This window comes from Phacochoerus africanus, chromosome 5 (assembly GCF_016906955.1).
Source record: "Phacochoerus africanus isolate WHEZ1 chromosome 5, ROS_Pafr_v1, whole genome shotgun sequence".
Taxonomy (NCBI): Eukaryota; Metazoa; Chordata; class Mammalia; order Artiodactyla; family Suidae; genus Phacochoerus; species Phacochoerus africanus.
In genome coordinates this window covers 21,022,083-21,048,358 of record NC_062548.1, presented here as the reverse complement: position 1 = coordinate 21,048,358, position 26,276 = coordinate 21,022,083, and positions in this window count along the sequence as shown.

The following is a 26,276-nucleotide window of genomic DNA, read 5'->3' as shown; positions in this document are numbered from 1 at the left end:
AGGTTGCGTGTTCGATCCCTGGCCTTGCTCAGTGGGTTAAGGATCTGGTGGTGCCGTGAGCTGTGGTGTAGGTCGCAGCCGCGGCTCAGATCCCGCGTTGCTGTGGCTCTGGTGTAAGCTGGTGGCTACAGCTCCAATTCGACCCCTATCCTGGGAACCTCCATATGCCACGGGTGCTGCCCTCAAAAGACAAAAAGAAAAATTGGGTTTTTAAAAAATAATTTATGGCTGGTAGTGGCAATCAGATAGAAATTGTAAGAAGCATTGGAGTTGTCTAGAAATAATGCTTTTTTTCCTTTTTGAGAAGGATCTAGTGTAGAAGGAAATTTGTGTGTAGCATCCCTTGGTCCTAATTTGCAAAGTTGGGGTATCTGAGAGACATGGGTTTTGACGTATCTAACTTTAAGGGGCTAAAGTATAATATCAGTTCAAAGGGAAAATTGTAAGATGCCAGCTGTCTAATAAGACAATCCGAGTCTTACTAGATGTCAGGGTGAGCCATCCTTGGCTGTGACAAAGCAGAATAAAAACTTACGGGGGAGCTCCCATTGTGGCTCCGTGGAAACGACCCCGACTAGTATCCAGGAGGATGTGGGTTCAATTCCTGATCTCGCTCAGTGGGTCAAGGATCCGGTGTTGTCACTAGCTGTGGTATAGGTTGCAGACATGGCTCAGATCCCACATTGCGGTGGCTGTGGTGTAGGCGGGCAGCTGCAGCTCTGATTCGACCCCTAGCCTGGGAACTTCCATAAGCCGAGGGTGTGGCCCTAAAAAGTAAAAACAACAAAAACAAAAAACCCTATGAAATAGGCACTGTTATTAGACCTAGTCCAAGCCACCTGCTACCTCTTGCCTAAATTATTGTCATAGTCTTCTAACTGGGCTCCCTGATTTCACTCTCATCCTCCTGAAGTTGTTTTGACAATGTATCACTCAGAAGGAGCCACTTAAAACAAGTCGCAACATTCCCCACCCCCACCTGCCACCATGCACAAAACCCTCCAATGCCTCCAGCTTGGGTTCAGCATAGACGCCAAATTCTGCATTTTGGCCTCCAAATCCCGTAAAATCAAATTCCCCATGACGTGCCCAACCTCACCTCTCCACATCCTCCTCCTTGCTCACCCCGCCTCGGGCTGCACTGGCGTCCACATCGCTTCTTGCAGGTGCTCCTGTGCTGGGGCAATCTGGCTTCCTGGGTGGTACCCCATCCGGATAACCACACAGCTAACTCGCTCTCCTCTTTCAATTCATTGGCTCAAATGTCACCCTCTTAATGAGGCTTATTCAATAACTGATTTTAATATCTAATTAAATATTCTAATATCTAAAATTGCATCCTGGAGTTCCCGTCATGGCGCAGTGGTTAATGAATCCGACTAGGAACCATGAGGTTGCGAGTTCGATCCCTGGCCTTGCTCAGTGGGTTAGGGATCCGGCGTTGCCATGAGCTGTGGTGTAGGTTGCAGACACGGCTCAGATCCCGCGTTGGTGTGGCCCTGGTGTAGGCCGGCGGCTAAACCTCCGATTGGACCCCTAACCTGGGGAACCTCCATATGCCATGGGAGCAACCCTAGAAAAGGGCAAAAAGACAAAAAAATAAAAAATAAAAAAACATACAAAAGGACCCCAACCCACCTTGCAAGAGAGCTGAGGCTGAGAGTGAGGAGACTCAAAGTCAGATACATAGTGGGGGCAGGAAGGAGGCTACAAATACCAATAAATTTTAAGAGTTTGTTCCTTGCAAACTTAAAATGTTAACGTTTTGTTCATGTAAACATGTAAACTCATGCGCTGATTCAGTAGCTCTGGGATGAGTTTTTTTGTTTTTGTTTTTGTTTAGAAAATTCACCAGTGTATCTTTTTCCTTTTTTTGTTTTTTGGGTTTTTTGGGGGTTTTTTGTGTTTTTTGTTTTGTTTTGTTTTGTTTTGTTTTGTTTTTGTCTTTCTAGGGCTGCACTCATGCCATATGGAGGTTCCCAGGCTAGGGGTAGAATCTGAGCTCTTGCAGCCACTGGCCTGCACCACAGCCACAGCAATGCCAGATCCAAGCCACGTCTGTGACCTACACCACAGCTCACAGCAGCACCGGATCCTTGACCCACTGAGTGAGGCCAGGGATCCAACCCAAGTCCTCATGCTAGTAGGGTTCATTAACCACTGAGCCACACGGGAACTCCCTCATGAGTACATCTTAAATGTGCCTCTGTATTAAGAAGCCCTAGAGATAGGGCTATGGAGTGGCCTTAATTGAATGAATGAACCGGTGAATTTTTTTTAAATTAAAGTATAGTTGATACTATCCTTTGCTGTATAGTTGTGCCAATTTCTGCTGTACAGCAAAGTGATCCGGTCATACATTCTTTTTCTCATATTATCTTCCATCAAGAGATTGGATGTAGTTCCCTGTGCCATAGAGTAGAATGAACAGGTGACTTTTAGAGATTTCTTGACACAGACACCAAATTACGTGATCACTCCTCTCACTGACATGTATGTAAAGTTAACCTAAAGACTGGAGAAGAATCCCACAAAGGAGCAGATATGACTTTCCTAGGGTTCCATCAATCTCCTCCCCGAAGGGGCAACAACACACCTGGCTGCTCACTGCCCTGGTGGATAAGACCCCATTGTTCATAAGAGAGAATAAAATATGGGTGGAAACTCTAGTTCTCCTTTCAACCCCATTCCAAAAAAAGGGGGGGGGAGCTCCTTTGTGGATATAAGACCCAACTGGGGAGTTCCTGTTATGGCTTCATGGGTTAAGAACCCGACTAGTATCCAAGAGGATGCAGATTCAATCCCTGGCCTCATTCAGCAGGTTAAGGAGTAGGCATCTCTGCAAGCTGTGCATAGGTTGCAGATGAAGCTTGGATCCAGTATTGGTGTGGCTGTGGGGTAGGCTGGCAGCTACCGATCTGATTCAACCCCCTAGCCTGGAAACTTCCATATGCCAAGGGTGTGACCCTAAAAAAAAAAAGGACCTTGTTGGAGCATGGTTCAAGAATGTCGAGTGTTTGGAGTTCCTATCATGGCTCAGTGGAAACAAATATTACTAACATCCATGAGGACACAGGTATGATCTCTGGCCTTGCTCAGTGGGCTAAGGATCCGGTGTTGCTGTGAGCTGTGGTGCAGGTCACAGATGCAGCTCAGATCCTCCATTGCTGTGGCTGTGGTGTAGGCCAGCAGCTACAGCTCCTATTTGACCCCTAGCCTGGGAACGTCCATATGTCACATGTGCAGCCCTAAAGAGAAAAAAAAAAAAAAGTTGAGTGTTTGCTTAAACATTCTTTCTCCCCTGGAGAATCGTCTCTCAAACCCAATGTACTTGTTTGGTTTGCTTCTCTGTCTGCTTATCAACATGTTCATGAGCAGCTGATACTAGGAAAGAAAAGCTTGCTTTCCTCCTCCACTGTTGAAAGCCAGGCAGGAAGCCACTACGGCTTGATAGCAAATCTAAGACCAGCCACCTAGGAATCTCAAGCCATTTTCCTTGGCCCTCAGTGTGAGGTGATGGCTCGTCCTTCCGCTGGGCTTTGCTGTGTTCTATGCAGACCAGAATGCCTGGGTGGTAAACCATGCTTAGTCCACACCACAAGCAAATAATCTAAGTGCTCCTCAGCAAGAGGACTGAGGATGGAGCCAACTCGGATCTGTCCTCCCTCGTTTCTGAGCCCATTCTGACCAGGGAAGGGGCTGTGGAAGCAGCTTTGCTAGTGAGATAGGGTCGGGAGTCAGTTGTGTGGTCCTAACTCTGATATCTTTGTGCCTGGAGTGGGTCTTGAGCTCTAAGAATGTTGCAAACCACAGTCTCTCCCATGGACACAAACGTGCAAACCTGGGGATCCTGAATCCAGACCAACCCACTGAAGCCACCAACCATCTGAAGCCACCCCCACCATAACACACACAGCCTTTGCTGGCCATGTCCTTCCTCCAAGGGCCAGTGTTCCAATGCAACTAAGTCCCAGTGGATACCTAATCCAAATTGGACTCCTCATCCACCTGGGGCTGTAATTCCAGGATGCTTTCTGCCCGCCTGACATTGAAAACCCATACTGTGGTTCTCATACCCAGGACCCAACACTCTGCATACGGATGCCTGTGCAGTCAAACCCAGAAGCAGATTTCTTCTCACTCACTCATGTGTAACCCCTGCAGCTGGCTTCCTCTACCTCTTCCAGGTCTCAGCAGTGAAAGCTGTGACCATAAATAAAATAAAGATACTCCGTTCACCCAGAGAGGATGAGTTCCCCCTGAAAGTTGCAAACCACTCATTCTCACTTCTGACCGCCACCCCACCCCCCAGCCCCTGGCCCTTCTTTGTCCCAGGAACCATCAAGCTGCCCAGATGGAAGGTTTCTCCTAGACCCGTCCTGCAGCGGACAGCCTCGCACGGGGAAGCTGACACAGTGTCTTTAAACATTTTTAATTGCCCTGTCAAACTGACAATTATAGGACTAATTATTGAGGAGACAATACCAGATACACTGACTGAATCAAGCGTCAACTGAGTTTTTATGTAATTATGCAATTTAATGAATTGAAGCCTGTGGTAATGGACAATTGCTGGTTAATTAGGAACTCCCTTTATGCTAATAATGCCATTTATTTTCGACTCACGGTATTTATTTTCAGCCTCTAAAGCATTGGACACATCTCCCTTTGACAGGGGCATGATGAGTGTTTTTCAGAGGGTTTGGCTGCCAATTGTGCTATTTATAGGCAAGCGGGCTTCTTCTATTCACAGACGGGAGAGCCCCACATGGTTCCTATTATATTCCAAGCCACTCATTTTAGACCTAGATTTTAATTATTCTGCTTCTGGGTGAGGTTCTTGTGTCTTCCTTCTCTTGATATCTGAGAGAGAGAGAGAAGTAAAAAGACTATGGCAGATGGTCCTCGAGATACACCCCATCAAGGTCACCTTGCGAAAGGCACCAAGGAATCCTTCTTTTGGATGTCTTCATATCCCCCAGCCCCTCCCCCTTTCTAAGGATCACTTTCCTGACATGATACATGGCTAGAAACCAGTGTACAGCAGCGGCTCGCAACCAGGGGCAATTTCAACCCCCAGGGGACACTTAGCCATGTCTGGAGACACCTTTAGTGGTCACAACTGGATGCCACCAGCATCTAGTGGGTAGAAGCTGCTGCCCGCCATCCTTCCATGCCCAGGACAGCTTCTCACAACAAAGAATTGTCTTGCCCCAATTGTCAATAGAGCTGAGGTTGCGAAACCCTAGCACAGAGCATCGGTAATTAAGAAGCAAGTGAATTTTCACCACCCCAGCTTCGCAGAGGAAAACAAATATTTCACAGCATCTAAAACATGATAGAACTGTCAAAAGTATGTGAAGCCGACTCCATAAATTGTGAAACATGAGTCATAGTTATGTTTGTTCTGCAACAGTGTAAAAACTTGGAGGGTTTTTTTCTTTTCCTCTTTATGAAAATAGAAAAGGGACGAGCCCTCTCTCCTGGAAGAAGCCAAGGTCCTCGCTTTGCCCTTTGGTCTGCAAACACTCCTCAACCCAGACTTGTCTGTGAGCAAGATGTTTGTCGTCTGGAGCAAAAATGAAGAAAAAAAGGCGAATGTGGTCAGATTGTCATAATACTAAATGCAGCCACTTTTTCACTTAAAGATAATGTCTTTTTTTACTTTCTCAAGAAGACATCTTGTGTTTTTGTCTGGTCGGTGTCCTTTTTTAACTCGCTTGCTTTTTTTTAGAATCATCCCTCCCTCATTTCCCATCTGCTGGTTTGGATGGTGCCAGACTCTATCCTAGGATCTGTGGTGGGTATAAGATCCAGGGGGCCCTGAGGAGTCAGGCAGGCACGAGACCCCCAAGCCTCAACCTGGGACTTTTGATGGGTGACATGGAACTTACTTGTGTCTGGGAGAAGGAAACGTGGGATGATGAAAACCCGGAGCGGACCGAGGCTACCTTTGCCACCTCAAGGATCAACCTTGCCCAAGATATGTAGTCAGCACAAGGCTGGCAAAGAAGAAAGGTGAGCAGGAGGAGGAAGAGAAGGAAGAGGAGGAAGAGGGGCAGAAGGAGGAGGAAGAAAAAGAAACAGAAGTGTTTATATTGTATTATACTATATTATAATGTATTGTATTACACTATTATACTATACCATATTGTATATACCATATTATATTATATTACACTCTATTATATTATAGTGTTATATTATACTGTGTTATATTATACTACATTATTGTTATTATTATTATTATTTTGTCTTTTTTGCCATTTCTTGGGCTGCTCCTGCGGCATATGAAGGTTCCCAGGCTAGGGGTCGAATCGGAGCTATAGCTGCCAGCCTACGCCAGAGCCACAGCAACGCAGGATCCGAGCCGCGTCTGCAACCTACACCACAGCTCACGGCAACGCCGGATCCTTCACCCACTGAGCAAGGCCAGGGATCGAACCTGCAACCTCATGGTTCCTAGTCGGATTCGCTAACCACTGCGCCACAACGGGAATTCCTGTACTATATTATATTATATGTAACATTTATATTACATTACATTACATTACATTATATTATATTATATTATATTATATTATATTATATTATATTATATTATATTATATTATATTATATTATTTGAGATCCTGGTTCCGGCCACTCTATACTCTTATAATTGCTCAGCTTTTCAATATCATGGATGAATGCATTATCTTCTGGTCTGAGCATCACCTCCTTCTCCTCCTTTGGCTTCTCCTCCTCCGCCAAGCCGCTGAATGTCTTGGTCCTCCAGGTTCTATGGAAGGTCCTTTTCCCTCTTTGATCTGCCGCTTTTCAGTGAGCGCCTGTCCTCACCTCTGAACTCAGTCACTCTCCATGGGTTGAGGAGTCTCAAGCCTATCACCTAAGGCTTCATCTCCGCCTGGGTATCACCACTGCCCATGAGACACCTCCACCTGGGAGTCCCGCCAACACCCACAGAGCCCACCCTCCAGCCTCCTCTTCACCCTCCCTCTGCCCTTTCTTCCCCTCCCATCTTTGTCACATGGGGGGACACTCTCATGCACCAGGGACCCAGTTCAGGGAACGAGTGCCCTCCTCCTTCAAATCTTCCTTTTTTCATCAATGATGTCTTGACTCTGCCACCACTGTGCCCTTATCGCCCTCGCCTCTGCCCCCTCTTCCTTACTCCTCCACATATTATATTTTCCATTCACACCAAACATGCCCCCACCCCCCAGCCTTGCAGCTCTGCTTGGAATATGCCTTTTCGGTCCCCTTCCCCCTGAAGCCTTCCCAGATGCCATCAAATGGCTTAGGTGCCCCTTTACTACACTCCCAACACATATCACTTTTCATGGAAGGTATTGACTTTAAAAACTAGTTACTGGAGTTCCCGTGGTGGCACAGTGGTTAATGAATCCAGCTAGGAACCATGAGGTTGCGGGTTCGGTCCCTGCCCTTGCTCAGTGGGTTAACAATCCGGCATTGCCGTGAGCTGTGGTGTAGGTCACAGACACGTCTCGGATTCTGTGTTGCTGTGGCTGTGGTGTAGGCCAGTGGCTACAGCTCCGATTGGACCCCTAGCCTGGGAACCTCCATATGCCGTGGGAGTGGCCCAAGAAATGGCAAAAAGACAAAAAAAAAGCTAGTTACTGGACCTCCTATATACTGAACATTTTACTCAAATTACCCTTAATGCTCATGACCTCCCCTCAAAGGAAAACATTATTCGGTCCATTCTACAGATGAGAGAGATAAAATGAGAGAGATTGAACCCACTACACAACGTCGGGAGCCAGGAGAGAAGCGGGACTGGTGCACGATCCAGACAGGTCTGGCCACAAATCCTGGGTGTTGATCACAACAGCACATAGCTGGAGTTCCTGTCATGGCTCAGTGGTTAACGAATCCGACTAGGAACCATGAGGGTGCGAGTTCAATTCCTGGTCTTGCTCCGTGGGTTAAAGTTCTGGCGTTGCCGTGAGCTGTGGTGTAGGTTGCAGACGTGGCTCGGATCCCACGTAGCTGTGGCTCTGGTGTAGACAGGTGGCTACAGCTCTGATTCGACCCCTAGCCTGGAAACCTCCATATTCTGGCGTTGCCGTGAGCTGTGGTGTAGGTTGCAGACGTGGCTCGGATCCCACGTAGCTGTGGCTCTGGTGTAGACAGGTGGCTACAGCTCTGATTCGACCCCTAGCCTGGAAACCTCCATATTCTGGCGTTGCCGTGAGCTGTGGTGTAGGTTGCAGACGTGGCTCGGATCCCACGTAGCTGTGGCTCTGGTGTAGACAGGTGGCTACAGCTCTGATTCGACCCCTAGCCTGGGAACCTCCATATGCCACAGAAGCAGCCGTAGAAATGCAAAAAAAAACCAAAAAACCCAGCACATAGCTGTTCAGCCTCCCGGGTTGAAAAATCAGGTCTTTGGGGGTGACATCTACAACTTTCTTCATGGGTCCCTATAAGCCAGGTCTGCCACACTTTGGGTGTCAAAGAATGCTGACTGACCTAACTAATCAAAGGATGAATGAGCAAAGTTCTAGTCCTTTCACTGAAGCTAGAATTTCTTGTTTGCTTCTTTTGTTCTGCAAGAGGCGGGGCTGGGTCCCACTCGATGTTCAGATTCTATGACACTTTAGTTCTAACAAACTGAACAAACTGTATCCAGGGAAGAACTTGCAGAAATAAGTGACTCATCTGTTTCTGTCCTTGTCTCAGTCATTTTCTATCAAAAAAGAACTTGATCATGTGGCATTTGCGTTGTCCGAGGAGACATGACAAGTGAATCAGCCTTTAGAAATCACTTTATCTGCCTTTATTCCTTTCCACCCCAAAAGTCACAATCAATGAAACAAAGGGTACTTGAAGTTCCAAATCACCTGGGCTTCCTTCTCCCAATACCCACTCCCACTTAAAAAAAAAAAAAAAAGACAGAGAAGGAAAAATGAATTATCTATAATAAAATTTGGAGAAAAGCAATATTCGCTTGCTGGATTGACAATGTCTTTTCTAACCCTGGATTCGAAGCAGATCTAATTAGCTCGGCTCAGGCCAGGAAAGAGAATTCTTGCTTGGTTTGCACCTTCTCAAAATTCCATGGTAACAAAACCATCTGAAGGACGGGACAATTATGATCTACGCGATGTTAACAGCCTTACATTGTTTAGTTGTGATGATTGTTGTACACCTATAAATGTAATAATAATAATAAAAAATCTTACATTGGATCCAGGTGCAAAGCATGCTGGGATTTCAGTTGCATGGGCTGGTGGGAAGTAGAGAAGCTTGAGATGAAAAGAATGGAGAATTCCAGGCACAGGTACAAACCCAGCATGTCTCCCAAAGACATACACCCATAGCCTAATATATGTACATTATCCCAGTACCCTGCAGTCTTAGGCTCTGGTCTTGCCAGGCTCAAGATCCAAGGTTGTCTGTAGTAATAAGTGGGTAAAGGCAGCAGGTGGCAGGTAGTACTTAAAAGTCTGGTGTGTGAGATCACAATTCCTGTGCATCGGCAACATTTCTTATAGCTAAGAAAACAGGAAGCAGAGTCCTCCATCCCAGAGAGAGAGGCCAGCGAGCTCCAGAGAGAATATGAGAAAGAATGCCAAAGGAGAGCTCCCGCTGTGCCTCATCCGGTGAAGAACCTGACTGGTATCCATGAGGATGCAGGTTGGATCCCCGGCCTCGCTCAGTGGGCTAAGGATCCGGCGTTGCCATGAGCTGTGGTGTAGGTTGCAGATGTGGCTCTGATCCCGAGTTGCTGTGGCTCTGGCACAGGCCGGTGGCTGCAGCTCCAATTTGACCCCCTAGCCTGGGAATCTCCATATGCTGCAGGTGTGGCCCTAAAAAACAAAGGCAATAAATAAATAAATAAATAGGAAGATCCAGCTCAAAAGAATTTGAAGGGCTGGATCCCTTCCATAAGGGGTCAGACACTGGTTGAGCAAAGAACTCGTCTTCAATGTATTGAACTTTACATAATCAGTTCTAGGACAGAGCTGTCTGTTATGAGCTGGCCACTGTTACCCATCACTTTAGCAGAAGTCAGTGGACCCACAGAGAGTCAAGGAAAATTCTCCAGGAAGCCAAAATTCTTGACAAAGACCACCCTCTCCCTCAAAGACTTTGCTCACGTGCTACACAGGACTCGACCATCTTGGCTGTCTGATGTCCTTGAGAGCTAATACGGGGACATTTGGAGGAGGGAATCCTAGAAACAGCCATGGGAACAATAGGCAAAAGGCAGAGGGGGGAGCCAATAGCAGAGAAGAAAAGCAGAACATCCATGTATAAGAAAGAAGACTTGGGAGTTCCCGTCGTGGCTCAGCGGTTAACGAATCTGACTAAGAACCATGAGGTGGCGGGTTCGATTCCTGGCCTTGCTCCGTGGGTTAAGGATCTGGCATGGCCGTGAGCTGTGGTGTAGGTGGCAGATGCGGCTCGGATCCTGCGTTGCTGTGGCTGTGGTGTAGGCCAGCGGCTACAGCTCCGATTAGACCCTTAGCCTGGGAACCTCCATATGCCACGAGAGCGGCCCTAGAAAAGGCAGAAAGACAAAAAAAAAAAAAAAGAAGAAGAAGAAGAAGAAGAAGAAGAAGAAATAAGACTTGAAAAGTCATTATGTCTCTGACTATTTAGTGCAGATGCAAACATCCCTGTGCTTCTGCCCAGCACAAGTGTAGCAAATTACAAAGAGAGTCTATGAGGTACCTGTACACACACACACACACACACTCACGTCCACACATTTCACAGACAACAATCACACACAGATGAAACTGACGGCACTTATAACTTGAACCCGGCCTAAACCCACCTTGGGACTTGAACCCACAATTTTTAAACTAGAATCACTCACCCGGTGTCTGGACACACAGAGGTTTAGGTTCTTTGTGCTTCAGTGAAGAAGGAATTCAGCGAGTGACAAAGTGACAGGCAAGAAGTAGACGCAGTGGAGTTTCTGTCGTGGCACAGTGGACACGAATCCAACTAGGAACCATGAGGTGGCAGGTTCGATCCCTGGCCTCCCTCAGTGGGTTAAGGATCCGGCATTGCCATGAGCTGTGGTGTAGGTCGCAGATGCGGCTCTGATCCCACGTTGCTGTGGCTGTGGTGTAGGCCTGGGGCCACAGCTCCGATTGGACCCCTAGCCTGGGAACCTCCATATGCCGTGGGAGCAGCCCTCAAAAGACAGAAAGAAAAAAAAAAGTAGATTTATTAAGATAAGGTGCTTGTAAGAGATGCTGGCAGGCAGGAAAGGAGGCCCTGCCCCAAGGATTAGGTGGGCTATAGTTTTATAATCCAAGGAAAGTGGGGGAGGGGGAAGAAGGCCTTCATCCTTTGAGTAGCAGCTCCTCCTTGGAATCCAGTAAGAGAGTATTTGACCCTACAAGGTCAGAGTGGGAAGGTCAAGATGCTTATGCAAATCAGCAGAAGGGCTTATGCAAATCCTTAAACTCCTGCCCTTGGTCTGAACCTAAAGGCTAGCCTCGCCCCATCCCCCGCCCAATGACCTGAGGCATAGCTTGTGCCTCCACTAGGCTAGCAAGCCTGCCTCATTCTTGTGTGTGTGTGTGTGTGTGTGTGTGTGGTCTTCTTGCCATTTCTTGGGGCCCCGCCCGCGGCATATGGAGGTTCCCAGGTTAGGGGTCCAATCGGAGCTGTAGCCACCGGCCTACGCCAGTCACAGCAACACAGGATCCGAGCCGCATCTGCAACCTACACCACAGCCCACGGCAATGCCTGATCCTTCACCCACGGAGCAAGGCCAGGGATCGAACCCGCAACTTCGTGGTTCCTAGTCGGATTTGTTCACCACTGCGCCATGATGGGAACTCCAAGCCTGGCTCATTCTGCTGGCTCCCTTGAGTTATTATGAACTTATAGCCACCCCCCAAACTTCCCTAGGTTTCCCTTTCTATCTGTGGTCCGTTATTGGGACTTCTGCAACTACCTGTGTACCTATCCTACTCCATTCCTATCACAGGAACCCCCGTTACCATGCTGCCTCACTGGTTTTTTGTTTTGTTTTGTTTCCATAGACAAGAGGAAGATAGAGACAGGGCAGTGCCCTGCCAGCTCAGACACAGCCATGGCAGGAACAACAAGACTCTAGGGAGCAGGTTACAGGAAAGTGGCTGGGAAACCAAGGGCATAGTTCTAGCACCTTCATGCTAGAGGACAGTAGTCAGGGTCTGAATCCTGAAATGTCTGGCAGAGCCTGGCAGACCCAGGACCTTGGGGGGGGGGGGCCTTGTCTCTGTTTACACCACCCTTGTCCCAGCCCCATCCATGGATGGCACAGGAAGTGGCACCACTGACGGCTCCTTATCCACCACGTCCCTGAGATCTTGTGCAGCCCAGGCACACAATCTGCCTCTCCACTCAGGGGTCTGTTCATCGGGAGACCACATTCCATGCTCCCCCATCACTACCAAAAAGATGCAAAGCTCTGGAAGAAGATTCTTTGCACAGGTTGGAAACAGGTGGTACCAACAGCACTTGATGGGAGGAATTCTCGAGGCAGAGCCCAGGCCATGTATCGATGATAACTTTTCTGGGAGCAGAATTTGTTTCTGTTCCCATCATACAAGGTAACAGGAACGAAATGCTGGAGAACCTTCCCTATCTGCTTCTCTGTTCAGCCCTCCAGCTCAGAGGACCCGCCAAAGCTTCCAGGAATACACCCCATGTGCTCATCTGTCTTAGCAGCTGCTACCCGAGGATGAAAGTTCATTTCCAACAGCGGGATCTCAGCCACGAATACGCTCCTCCTCTTTCCTCTGCTTCCTTTTGGTTCCAGAACTTTGTCCCTCCGGGACTGGGGATAACGCTGAATGTATCTCACTTGCTGCTTCCTCCTTCTTCTCTTCCTTCTCTCATCACTGTGCAAAGTCAGCATCAGGGCCATTGTCAGTGCAGGATGGAGGAAACGGGGCCTGTGGCATCCACCTGGCCCAGGAGCTTCAGAAGCTGACCTGATGCGGATGGCCCTGAAACTGACAACTCCCAAGACTGGAACCCAGCCGGAACCCACGTTGGAACTGGAACCCCCATGCCAGGACTCGAAGCCAGCCAGAAGCCAGATTGGGACTTGAACTCATGTGCTGGGACTGGAACCCAGCCTCAACCCAGACTGGGACTCGAACCCACGGTTTTTTCATTAGGATCACTCACCTGGTGTCTGGACATACGGAAGATCAGGTCCTTTGTGTCTCAGTGCAGGAATTCAGCGAGAGACAAAGTGTTAGGTGAGAAATAGATTTCTTAAGATATGACATGTGTGAGAGATACACGTGGGCAGGCAAAGAAGCAGCACCCCGAGCATGAGATGGGCTACATTTTTATAATTCGAGGAAAGGGGGAAAGGGGGGAAGACCCCTTTCTTCCTTGTTCTTTGAGTAGATGTCAGGCTTACGTCATCACCTCCTCCTCTGCATCTGGTAAGGGAGTACTTGACCTTATGAGGTCAAACTAGAACCATCATGGCGCTTATTCAGATCAGCAGAAGGGAGGTCACAGATGCTAAAATACGTTGCATCATCTCCAGTTTCTATATAATAGGGGTCTCTACTTTGGAATGTCCTCTTTCCCTTCAAATCCTGTCCCTCTCCCTAGGGATCATTATCTTGCTGCATTTGAATTCAGGCCTCATTTTATCTTTCAGTTAATGATCTGAAGCATACCTAGCATATGGAAGTTCCCAGGCCAGGGGTTGAATCGGGCTGTAGCTGCAGCCTATGCCACAGCCACAGCCATGCCCAATCAGAGCCGCATCTTCGACCCATGTCGCAGCTTGTGGCAACAGCAGATCCCTAACCCACTGAATGAGGCCAGGGATCGAACCCACACCCTCACAGACACGAAGTCATGTTCTTAACCCACTGAACCACAACAGGAACACCAGATTTTGAGGAGACGTAAATTGACTCAGATTATTTCTCAAGCCTAGTAAAGTCACTTAACCTCAGTGGGTCTCCATTTTTGCATCTGCAAAACAGCTGTGAAGAGTTCATCTCTTTTGCTCACAAAGGAAACTTTGGAGGATTTGAATATGCCTGGGGGGGAAAAAAAAAGCAATTAAAAAGAAACATTTCTTACAGCAATTTCAGCTGCCCAACCATGATTTTCAGCTCCACTACAAGCCTTAGAGCATGACTGTCCTGCCAAGTTCTAAGGCCAGAGAAAGGAGAGAAAGAATCTATAGCTTTTTTTTTTTAAGAGAATAGTTGAGAGACTGAAGCCTCTTAATTCTTCATTGTGGAAGGAAAATTGAACTCTAAATTATTTATTGTATTTTAAATTTACTGACAGAAGCAGTTTGGAAAACTTCACTGTTCTTTTTGAAAAGAATTAAACTACTTAACTGTTTTAAATCTTTTAAAGTACTTCCTATTAATGGTAAAATTAGAGGGAAATTCTGTTCAGCTAAGAGGCTGTTCAGACACAGAGAACAGACCTGCAATTGCCAAGGAGGAGAGGGAGGGAGTGGGATGGACTGGGAGTTTGGGATTAGTAGATGCAAACTATTACATTTAGAGTGGATGGGAAATAAAGTCTTACTGTATAGCACAGGCTACTGTATCCGGTCTCTTGGGATAGGCTGTGAGGGAGGACAATATAGGCAAAGGAATGGATATCTATATATGGCTGGATCCCTTTGCTGTACAGCAGAAAGTGGTACAAAATTGTAAATCAATTACACTTTCTTTCTTTTTTTTTTTTAAGAATAGGCTGTTGAGAACTGAGGAGGGAGCCATCTGTGCCCCTCCAGGATCCTTGAATTGGGGAAGGAAGGATGGAAGCTCCTCCTGGCCTTGGTTTCTTTGCTGGGTCAATCTTATTCAGTACCCGTGGGTAGCTGGAAAAAGAACGCTGGTTTTGCGGCGTTCGGTGGAAAGTACTAGGACTTCTGAGACCCTTATTCCTGGTGAAGCAACTCTATCCGTTGCGAATAAAAAACCCAACAACAATCAAAGCAAGCACACAAGTGATGGATCGGGATGTCTAGGAAGAGGGCTGGCTTTCGCTTATGCCCCTGGGCGCCTCTGATTGGTTCAGAGATGTATACGTGATCCAATCAGGGCAAAGGAGCTCTACAGTGCTTTTCCTTCAGAATCTGGGTAAGAATATTTTCTCTCTCTCTCCTCCTGAGCTTCCTGCAGGGTAAAGGGGTGCACATTTTGTTCCCAGGACATAGGTCCCCTCCTTTCATCTTTCAGCCCTTCTTTCTCTGGGAGGGCTGTAGTAGCCTACAAAATTTCCTCCCCCAGTTACAAGATGTTAACTTTGTACGACTTTGAATGGGTCCTGACTTTCCACAGCCTCGGCTCGGCAGGTGGACTTGGAAAGTAGCGAAAAGGAGGAACGAACCACTGAAGGTATAATAGGTAGGCATTTTATTTCACCACCATACTTAGGCACCAAAAAAAAACCAACCAACCAAAAAACAACCTTATTTCCCCTTTGTCCCTTTTGTCAAATTAAATCTGACTTGGAACCTTCCACTGGAAGGAAACTCAATCTTCATTATCCCTGGGGCTCCTTATCCAATGCCCTGAGGATTATACAAAGATTCTAGGTGACATACACCAACCAGGCTTCTGGGTCACACTTGTCCGTGACCTCAGAACCAGTTACGTAATTGGTGAAAAATAAAAATTTGTGCAGAATAATCATCTCGTTCAAAGATTATTACGAATTTTCAGATGGTTATATAAAAGCCTTACACTAAGCACGAGGTTCTTTTTCCTAAGGCGCCCTGTGTGAATGCTTAGATCACATGCCCACAAGGCTGGCCTTGCCTGATAGATGTGACTTTTGCAATTCTTTGTGGCTCCTTGAGGCTGTATCTCCATGCTGCTTCCCTAAACTATGGCACAGGATCTTTGCCCAGGCTGGTGCCCTGGCATCTGAGCCCAGAGCCTCCAGAGGTACCATATGGACATCCTCCTCCTAAGTCATTTGCTTCCCAAGGGTACCACAAGGAAGCAGGGATCAGGGTTATGATATGGCAGAACCCCCAACCCTGTCTTCACCCCAATCTTTGGAAGATGCTCTGCCAACATAGGCTCCTTCTGTCTCTGGGCACCAAGCACCCCTGTAGCTCCAACCTTCCCTTGAGCAGAAGAAGCCCCTGGTTGTTAAGATTCACCTGAGACCCTGCTTACACATCAATCCCAGAAGGGAGGCAGATAGTTCTCATTTCTTCTTTAATAGCGGGAAAAAAAGTAAAAGAAGTAGGACTAACCCAATACATTATCCTCCAGGGGAGTGACATGGTCAGATTTATGTTCTCTAAAGTTCTCTCTGGCCACAGTATAGAAAAATAGATTATGTGAGAAGAGGGGGAGTGAAGAGGAAATGCGGAAATCGAAAATAGGAAGATATTTCAGAGTCCAAGAAAGAAATAATAATGGCCTGGAGTGTCAGCGCAGATAAAGGGAAATGGACATATGGAAAAGATATTTAAAAGACTGTGGCAGATACCAACAGTTGCCTACTCCAGTACCCACTTACTTTATTATATTTATTTATTTGTTTGTTTGTTTTTTGTCATTTTGCCATTTCTAGGGCCACTTCTGCGGCATATGGAGGTTCCCAGGCTAGGGGTCTAATCGGAGCTGTAGCCACTGGCCCACACCAGAGCCACAGCAACGCAGGATCCCAGCTGCGTCTGTGACCTACACCACAGTTCAGGGCAACTCGGGATCCTTCACCCACTGAGCAAGGCCAGGGATCGAATCTGCAACCTCATGGTTCCTAGTCAGATTCGTTAACCACTGAGCCGTGAAGGGAACTCTACTTACTTTATTGTTAATGTAACCCCAGATATGTTCTGGTTGGCTATGCGTGTATTGAAAAATATTCATTTCCCGGGAGTTCCCATCATGATGCAATGGAAAGGAATCCGAGTAGCATCCATGAGGACGTGGGTTCGATCCCTGGCCTTGCTCAGTGGGGGAAGGATCCGGCATGGCCATGAGCTGTGAGGTAGGTCACAGACGCACCTCAGATCCTGCATTGCTGTGGCTGTGGCATAGGCCGGGAGCTACAGCTCCCATTTGACTCCTAGCCTGGGAACTTCCATATGCCTCAGGTGCGACCCTAAAGAGAAAAAAAAAAAAAAAATTCACTTCCCAGTCTTCCTGGGTGACTTGTGTAATCCAGTCAGAGCCAATCAATGAATGAGTGAATACACTGGATGAGGTTTCTGGGCTTTTGAACAAGAAACAGATTTGATTGACTTCAATTTCATTTTCCCTCCCTGTTTTGTTCTGTGTCATGCCTGGAATCTGGATGCCATGCCAGGAGGTGTGGCAGCAATTTTGGGACCATAAGGTAATAAGTATAAAGCCACATTCTATGTGCTAGGAATTGCAGAGGAGAAAGCGAGAGAGAACCTGAGACATTGATGGCATCACAGAGCTGCTGAATAAGCCATGATTTGATTCTCTCCATATTTCTTACTGCTGGTTCTTTGTTTGGTAAGTGTGATTGAGGTTTCTGTTACCGTGCTTTAAAATGCAACCCCTAATCCAGATTTAGACCTAACAAAACTTAGGGTAAATTGTGGCCATGGAGTTCAGAAGTAGGCAGCAGTGCCTCTGGAGAACCCTAGCCTAACTCACTGCAGAAATTCAAAACCAACCATAACACAATGTTAAACCAAATGCGAAGTTCAAAGAAGCTGTAACGTTTAACAGGGAAAAATATATTTAGGTCATAAACCTATGTCTTCCAAAATATTAAATCAACTGCAGGTGGGCCCTCCATCTCTCTGGACGGATGCGTTTATGAGCAGAGAGGGGATTAAGATCCAAAGCTCTGGCAAAGAAAGTGGATTTACTAGAAAGCCCCCAGGGCTGCATTTTATTGGCTTAGAGCTGCAGAAGGATTGGGAGGATTGGAGTCAAAGAGCTGGGTTCTGATCCCAACTCCATCACATCTGACTTGTGTGACCCTGGAAGTAAAGTGACCCTGTTGCTACAGGACTCTAGGCTCAGTTTTCTCACCTGTAAAATGGATCTCAGAATAGTGACATTTCACAGCATTGTCTTGAGAATGAAAAGAAACAGTGCATATGAAGTAACGGGTGGAATCTCTGGCACATAAGTTCTTGAAAAAATAGGAATCCTTCCTCTCTTCTTTCTTTCCCTTAGTGTCTTCCTCCCTTCCTAGATTTCTGCTCCCTGCCCCCCTTCACCTACTGCTAAAGACGGAACTGATAAGGTAGAGCTCAAACCCTTCTAGGAATAAAAATGTCATCATTCCCTGCTACAAAGAAATAAAACTCAAGATAATTGCAATGGGAACGAGAATCCAAGCCTCCTGCCTTTCAGTCTCATGCTCTTTCTGCCTTGGGGTCCTGTTTCCATTATAATTCCCTTACTGAGAGGTCAGAAGAAAGCTGAGAGCATGGTGTTCCCATCGTGGCTCAGCAGAAATGAATCTGACTAGTCTCCATGAGGACGCATATTCAATCCCTGGCCTCACTTAACATTAAGTGGGTCTTAATGTTGCCGCGAGCTGTGGTGTAGGTTGCAGACATGGCTTGGATCCCACATTGCTGTGGCTGTGGTATAGGCCAGCGGCTACAGCTCTGATTCAACCTCTAGCCTAGGGACCTCCATGTACTGTAGGTGTGGCCTTAAAAAGAAGAAAAAAAAAAAAGAAAGAAAGAAAGCTGAGCATGGGGAGCAGATACTGGGAAAGGTCATTAGGAATAATAAGAGGACCTCGGACTATTCTCTGAGCTTCATTCATATAGGATGTGTAAACCCTTGACTCAGTGTATATTTTTGAGGGGTGATTATGCACGGTAACCGTTAGGGACTATTGGCTCTCCATGGAATCCATTCTTCTTTTCATCTATGCACCAGGTGTACTACAATTCCCAGACTCCCTTGCAGCATGGGGCCATGTGATAAGTTAGAGCCAATAGAATGAGAGAAGTGAGGTGAGCAACTACCACGTCTGGTCCTTAAGCCTCCAAGCTTGCTTCTCCTTTTGGACCCCTTCTGCTGGATACTTAGACTTATTCTAAGACCTAACGAAGGAAGAGCCACAAGATGGAAATAGTCTGAGTCTCTGAATGATTCTGGGCTGAAAAGCTGCCCTGCTGATCTGAATGCTAATTCTTTGCCAGAGGCCAGCTCCAGCGGCCAGGGAGTATACATCCGGATCAGAGAGGGACAGTGTAGGCAAAAGAACAGAGACAGCTGCTTTGGCCCTTCTTTCAGGGTGCTGGACTACTCTAATTTTATTGGCATAAGTGGTGGATTATATAGACAGTTTTCTACTACAAATTACATCATAGTGTTAAAAGTACATTGGTTAACTCTTAGGCTTTGTTTTTTGATCACATGGTGCAGCAGCAATACGTCATGTTTTAAAATCTTTAGTCTAAATTTAGTGAGAACAATTCAAGGACAAACAGACACAGCATATCATGTGGGAAAGAGGAGACCCAGCACAAACCATCTCATGGCCAGCTAATGCCCACAAGCTGAAGAAGTTACAAACACAAAAAATCCTGTCTTTAGACGAGTGTCTATCTTCAGAGTGTCCTTGGCAGGGAGACAGTATGAGAAAATACAAATCAACTTAGCTAGCTACTGTTAAAAGTTTCTAAAGTCAAGGACAAAACTCACAGCTGGGTTTCTTTTGATCAAGAATAATATACGTCTAACTTCTATAGACCTCATTAAAATCCTAACTCTAAAGTTTACTGTATACCTAGTTGGTAGATAAACCCTATGTTTAATTAAGTTGGATTTCAATAGGGGAAAGTCCTTTAGAATGAAATTCTTATTATATTGCTATTGTAATTTTGTTAAATCACAAATCACCACAGGACAATAAGAATAATAAGTAAATAATCAGGACAGACTGAGGAAACCTGAATAACAAATAAAACAACAGGAAAGACTAGGTCACCTGAGAAACAGTCCATGTTCTCCAGTGCAAACATGGACATTGTTTTCCCAAGAAAGCCCCAAATCTTCCCCATCAACATCAAAGTGAGAGCTGAGTAACCTGAGGCCTGCCCTCGGCTTGCACTGTGCAGGCAGGCTTTTTATCCTGACCAGAAGCCCACCTTCGGCTTGTACCATTCAGGTGAACTCCCCTCCTTGGTTGGGAACTTGCCTTCAGGTTTTTCTGCCATCAGGCAAAGTCCTTTGTTTGAGTCCGTGCATCTCCTCGGCTCCCCGCAATTCAGGACTGTTCTATAAGTGAAAAATACACATCTCACGGGTTGATCCATTATATATTTGGGTCTGTCACTTCGATGTAACCTCATCTAACCAACACATATGCTGAAATAAGCGGAAAACCTGAACATGCCAAGGTGAATTCTAATTTGTTTTCCTTTTCTTTTTTTCTACTTTTTTTTTTCTTTTTTTCTTCTTTTCAGGGCTGAACCTGGGACATATGGAAGCTCCCAGGTTAGGGATTGAATCAGAGCTACAGCCGCCGGCCAATGTCAGGGCCACGGCAAAGCTGGATCCGAGCCACATCTACAACATACACTGCCACTAGTGGCAACGCTGGGCCCTGAACCCACTGAGCAAGGCCAGGGATCGAACCCACATCTTCATGAATACTACTCAGGTTCTTAACCTGCTGAGCTACAATGGGAACTCTGACAAAATTTTAATTTGGAGGGTTGTGGGGGTTTTTTAACTTTCATGGTTTTGCTCTTTTTCATACTTTAGAAAATTGATAATATTTGCATGAAATAAAAACATCAGAATTAAAAGTCCATATGCAGTTAAGATTGAGTTTCCTTTCCATCGCTAATCCCAGAAAAAGCCCACAGTCAATAAGTTACTGATTATTCTTTTAAATGTTTTTCTTTCTTTCTTTCTTTCTTTTTTTTTTTGTCTTTTATCTTTTTTTTAGGGCTGCACACACAGCACATGGAGGTTCCCAGGCTAGGGGTCGAATCAGAGCTTAGCCGCTGGCTTACACCCCAGCCACAGCCACACCAGACCCAAGCTGCCTGTGCGATCTATACCACAGCTCACGGCAATGCCGGATCCTTAACCCACTGAGCGAGGCCAGGGATTGAACCTGCAACTTCATGGTTCCTAGTTGAATTCGATTCTGACGCGCCAGCATGGGAACTCCTTAAATTTAATTTTTTAAAAGTTGAGTTAAAATAGACAGACAACACTGTTGATTTCAGGTGCACCACATAGTCATACAATACTTTTCTATGTTACAGAATGATCCGCCTGAAGAGCCCAAATCACCATTTGTCACCAGACACGGATATTACAATGCTACTGATGATACTCCCCAGGTTGTACATTTCACTCTGGCGACTCATTTATTTTGTACCTGGAGGCTGTGCCTCTTAATTGCCCTCACCCATTCCCCCCATTCCCCCATCCCCTCCCCTCTGGAAACCACTCTGTTTGTACCTAGTCGGTTTCTGTTTTGTTATGTTTGCTCATTTGCTTTGTTTCTATCATTCCACGTGGAAGTGAAATTGTATGGGATTTGTCTACCTCTGTGGGGCTTATTTCACTTAGCATAACACCCTTTAGGTCCATCCATGTTGACACAAATGGCAAGACTTCAATTTTTGTGTGGCTGAGCAATAATCTAGTGTGTGTGTGTGCGCATGCGCGCGCAGAGCGCGAGCACGAGAGAGCGACCACTTATTTTATCCATTCATTTATTAATGGACACTTAGGTTGCCTGTGTATACCTGCTATTGTGGAGTTCCCATCGTGGCTCAGGGGTTAAGGAACCCGATGAGCATCCCTGAGGTTGCGGGGTCGATCCCTGGCCTCGCTCAGTGGGTTAAGGATCCGGCGTTGCCGTGAGCTCTGGTGTAGGTCGGCAGCTATAGCTCTGATCGGACCCCTAGCCTGGGAACCTCCCTATGCTGCAGGTGAGGCCCTAAAAGACAAAAAGAACAAAAAATTAAAAATAAATGTTCTGCATTTAAAAAAAAAAAGTAAATATTGTTGTAATGAACAGGGGGTGGGGGGCAATACATCTTTTTGAATTAGTCTTTTGTTTTCTTCAGAAAAATACCCAGTAGTGGAAATGGTGGATCATATGGTAGTACTATTTTTATTTTTTAATAACATCCACACTGTTTTTCATTGTGACTGAATCAATTTACATTCCCGCCAGCATACCCAAGGGTTCCCTTTTCTTCACATCCATACCGACACTCACTTGCTATTTGTTGCTTTTTTATAGTATCCATTCCAACAAATGTGAAATGATACCTCATTGTGATTTTTTTTGTTGTTGTTAGTTTGTTTTTTGGGTTTTTTTAGGGCCACAGGTGCCACATGGGGAAGTTCCCGGGCTAGGATTCAAATCTGAGCCACATTTTGGACCCACACCTCAGCTCATGGCAACTCAGGATCCTAACCCACGGAGCATGGCCAGGGATTGGCCCCTCATCTTCATGGATAGTAGTCAAGTTCATTTCCACCGAGCCAATGGGAATTCCTCCTTATGATTTTGATTTATATTTCCCTGAGGATTACTGACCTTGAGCATCATTTCATATGCCTGTTGACCATCTGACGCTCTTTGGAAAAGTGTTTATACAGGTCCTCGGCATGTTTTTTAAATTGGGTTGTTTGTTTATCTGATATTGAGTTGGACAAGTTCTTTGTATATTAGGGCTTTTTTTTTTTTTTAATCTTTTCGAGGGCCACACCCGCGGCATATGGAGGTTCCCCGGATAGGGGTCGAATCGGAACTATAACCGCCAGCCTACACCAGAGCCACAGCAACACAAGATCCGAGCTGCGTTTGCGACCTACACCACAGCTCACAGCCACACCAGATCCTTGACCCACTGAGTGAGGCCAGGGATTGAACCCACAACCTCATGGTTCCTAGTCGGATTCGTTAACCACTGAGCCATGATAGGAACTCCTTCTTTGTATGTTTTGGATATTAACCTCCCATCAGCTATCGTATTTGCAAATATCTTCTCCCATCCAGTAAAGCATCTTCTTCTTGCTACTGAAAGTTTCTTTCATGGTGCAGAAAGGTTGCAGTTTGATGTAGTCACATTTGTTTATTTTTTTGTGGGTTTCCCTGGCCCTGAGGAAACAGATAAGAAAATACATCGCTATCACTGATATCAAAGACTATTGCCTATCTTTCTTCTCAGAGTTGTATGTATACATAGATAGATAGATAGATGATAGATCAATAGATTGATAGATGATAGATCGATCGAAAATCGATCGATCGATAGATAGATGATAGATACATAATTATTCCAAGTTGATGAACTCTTAAGTTTGAATGCATTCTAACAATCCTGCATTCGTTCCCCCATGTTTAATATTTTTGACATTATATTTTACATCTTTTTGTATTGAGTATCCCTTAAATACATACCGTGAACATAGATGATTTAACTCTTTTTGTCTTTTAAACTTGCTACTAGATTTATTAATGGTTGATCTACTACCTTTACTGTGTATTTTCTTGGAGTGATGAGATGTTTCCTTTTTTTAAATTTTCATCATTCTGGTTGGGGTCTTGTCTCTTTCACTTAGAGAAATCCCTTTGACCTTTCTCATGAATCCAGTTCAGGGGTGCTGAACTCCTTTAGCTTTGCTTCCCTGTAACACTCTTTATCTCTCCTCAAATCTGAATGATATCTTGGCTGGATAGAGTATTCTTGGATGTAGATTTTTTTTTTTTTTAACAGTTTAAATACATCATGTCTCACCTTTGTGTCCTGCAAAGTTTCTTCTGAAAAGTCAACTGATAGTCTTGTGGGACTTGCCCTGTAGGGAATGTGTTGCTTTCCTTGTTGTTTTTAAGATTTTTCCTTTAATTTCTGTCTTTTAAATACAATGTCTCTGGTTTGATCTTTTTTGGAATTCTGTGTTTCCTGGACCCAGAGACCTGTTTCCTTTCCCAGATTAGAGAATTGTTCAGCTATGTTGACTCCAAATGCATCCTCTCTCTTTTCCTTCTGGAACCTCTTTAATGTGAGAGTTGATACAATAATGATGTTGTCCCAGGGGTCTATTAGACTGTCCTCATTTTTTAAAATTCTTTTTTCTTTTTGCTGTTCAGCTTGGGTGTTTTCTATTAACTCTGACTTCCAGTCCCCCGATCCTCCATTCCTCCGTGTCACCTGTTTTTACTGTTGATAGATTTTAGTGTCATTTTTATTTCCTTTATTAGTGTTCAGCTCTGTGTGTTCTCTTTCCATTTTCTAACTCTTTGTCCAACTTCTCACAGGGTTCATCCTTTCTTCTTATAGCGTACAGGATGATAAATTTGACATATGTACACGCCTGTGAAACCAAGACCAAAATTGAGATAACAAACACGCCAAGTACTTCCATAGGGTTCCACCTGCCCTTTTGAAACCTTTCCCCATGTCCATTCCCAAGCAATGACAGATTTGCTTTCTATCACTATAGATTCATAGGCATGTTCCAGGATTTTAGGCGCCCTGTAGTAGGTACTCTCTTTTGCCTGCCTCCTCTCACGCAACACAATTCTGTTCATATTTATCTACATCGTTGCATGCATCCATCGCTTGGTGCTTTTTATCGCGGAAGAGTGATATATGGATGTACCATTATATGGTGGTACCATAAGGTGGTTATCCATTTACCTAAAGATAAATGGATAAGTTGTTTCCATTTATGGTGATAACAAATAAAGATGCTGTGAATGCACATGTAAAAGCCTTTGCACAGGCACCTACCTGTTAGGAGATACATAAGAACATAAAGTTCAAAAGGTAAGGCAGGCTTAACTATCTGTTTTCTTTTCTTTCTTTCTTTCTTTCTTTTTTTTTTTTTTTTTTGGTCTTTTTGCCATTTCTTGGGCCACTCCAGCAGCATATGGAGGTTCCCAGGCTAGGGGTCCAATCAGAGCTGTAGCCACCAGCCTACGCCACAGCCACAGCAACTCGGGATCCGAGGCGTGTCTGCAAACTACGCCACAGCTCCTGGCAACGCCAGATCCTTAACCCACTGAGCAAGGCCAGGGATCGAACCTGCAACCTCCTGATTCCTAGTCAGATTCATTAACCACTACGCTACGATAGGAACTCCTCCTTAATTATCTATTTTCTAAAGTGGTTGCACCACAGAACATGGCCACCAACAGTATATGAGCATCTGTGTCTTTATCAATATTTAACGTGCTAAGTCTTTTTAAATTTGGGCATTTGATTACCCCGCAATGACTAACAATGCGCATCTTTTCGTGGGCTTCTTTGCCATCTGTCTCCTTTGCTAAAGTGTGTGCTCATTGTTATCAGATTATTTTCTCATCTTTGAATTGTGATCGTTCCATGCCTCTCCTGGATCAAGCCCCTTTCAGATGTGTGATTTGCAACTATGTATTTCCCCACAGATAGCTTATCTTCTCACTCTCTTCACAATGTCTTCCAGAGAGCCAAAGTTCACTTTTCTTTTCTTTTTTTTTTTTTTTTGTCTTTTTGCCATTTCTTGGGCCACTCCCATGGCATATGGAGGTTCCCAGGCTAGGGGTCGACTGGCCTATGCCAAAGGCACAGCAACATGGAATCCGAGCCGTGTCTGCAAACTACACCACAGCTCATGGCAACCCTGGATTCTTAACCCACTGAACAAGGCCAGGGGTCGAACCCGCAACCTCCTGGTTCCTAGTTGGATTAGTTAACCGCTGAGCCACGACGAGAACTCCCGAAGTTCACATTTTTATGAAGTTCTATTATCAATGATTTCCTTTTATGGATAACGCCTGTGGTGGTGTGTCCAAAAAACATTGCCTAACCCAAGATTATAAATTTGCTTGAACATTGTCTTTTAAAGGTTTTATAGTTTTGAATTGTACCTTTAAGGGTATGATTCATGTTGAGTAGTTAATTTTTGCATGAAACGTATGTTGTGTATTGAAATTCTTTTTTTTTTTTTTTACTACGGCTAGCCAATTGTTTCATCACCATTTGTTGAAAAGATAAAACAGTCTCCTACTGAATTGCTGCTCAAAATTTAATTAACTTCTGGACTCTGTTCTATTTCATTGACCTATTTGTCTAACTGCATGTCAATATCACACTGTCTTGATTACTGTAGCTTTCTAGTAAGCCTTGGAATCAACTAGTGTAAATCCTCTTTGTTCATCTTTGTCGGTTATTTTGGCTAGTATAGGTCATTTGCATTTACATATAAATTTTAGAATCAGCTTGAAAGTTTCAAAAAAAAAAACTTGCTGGTATTTGACTAGGATTGCATTGAATCTGTAAGTACATTTGGGAGGAACTGACATGATAAGAA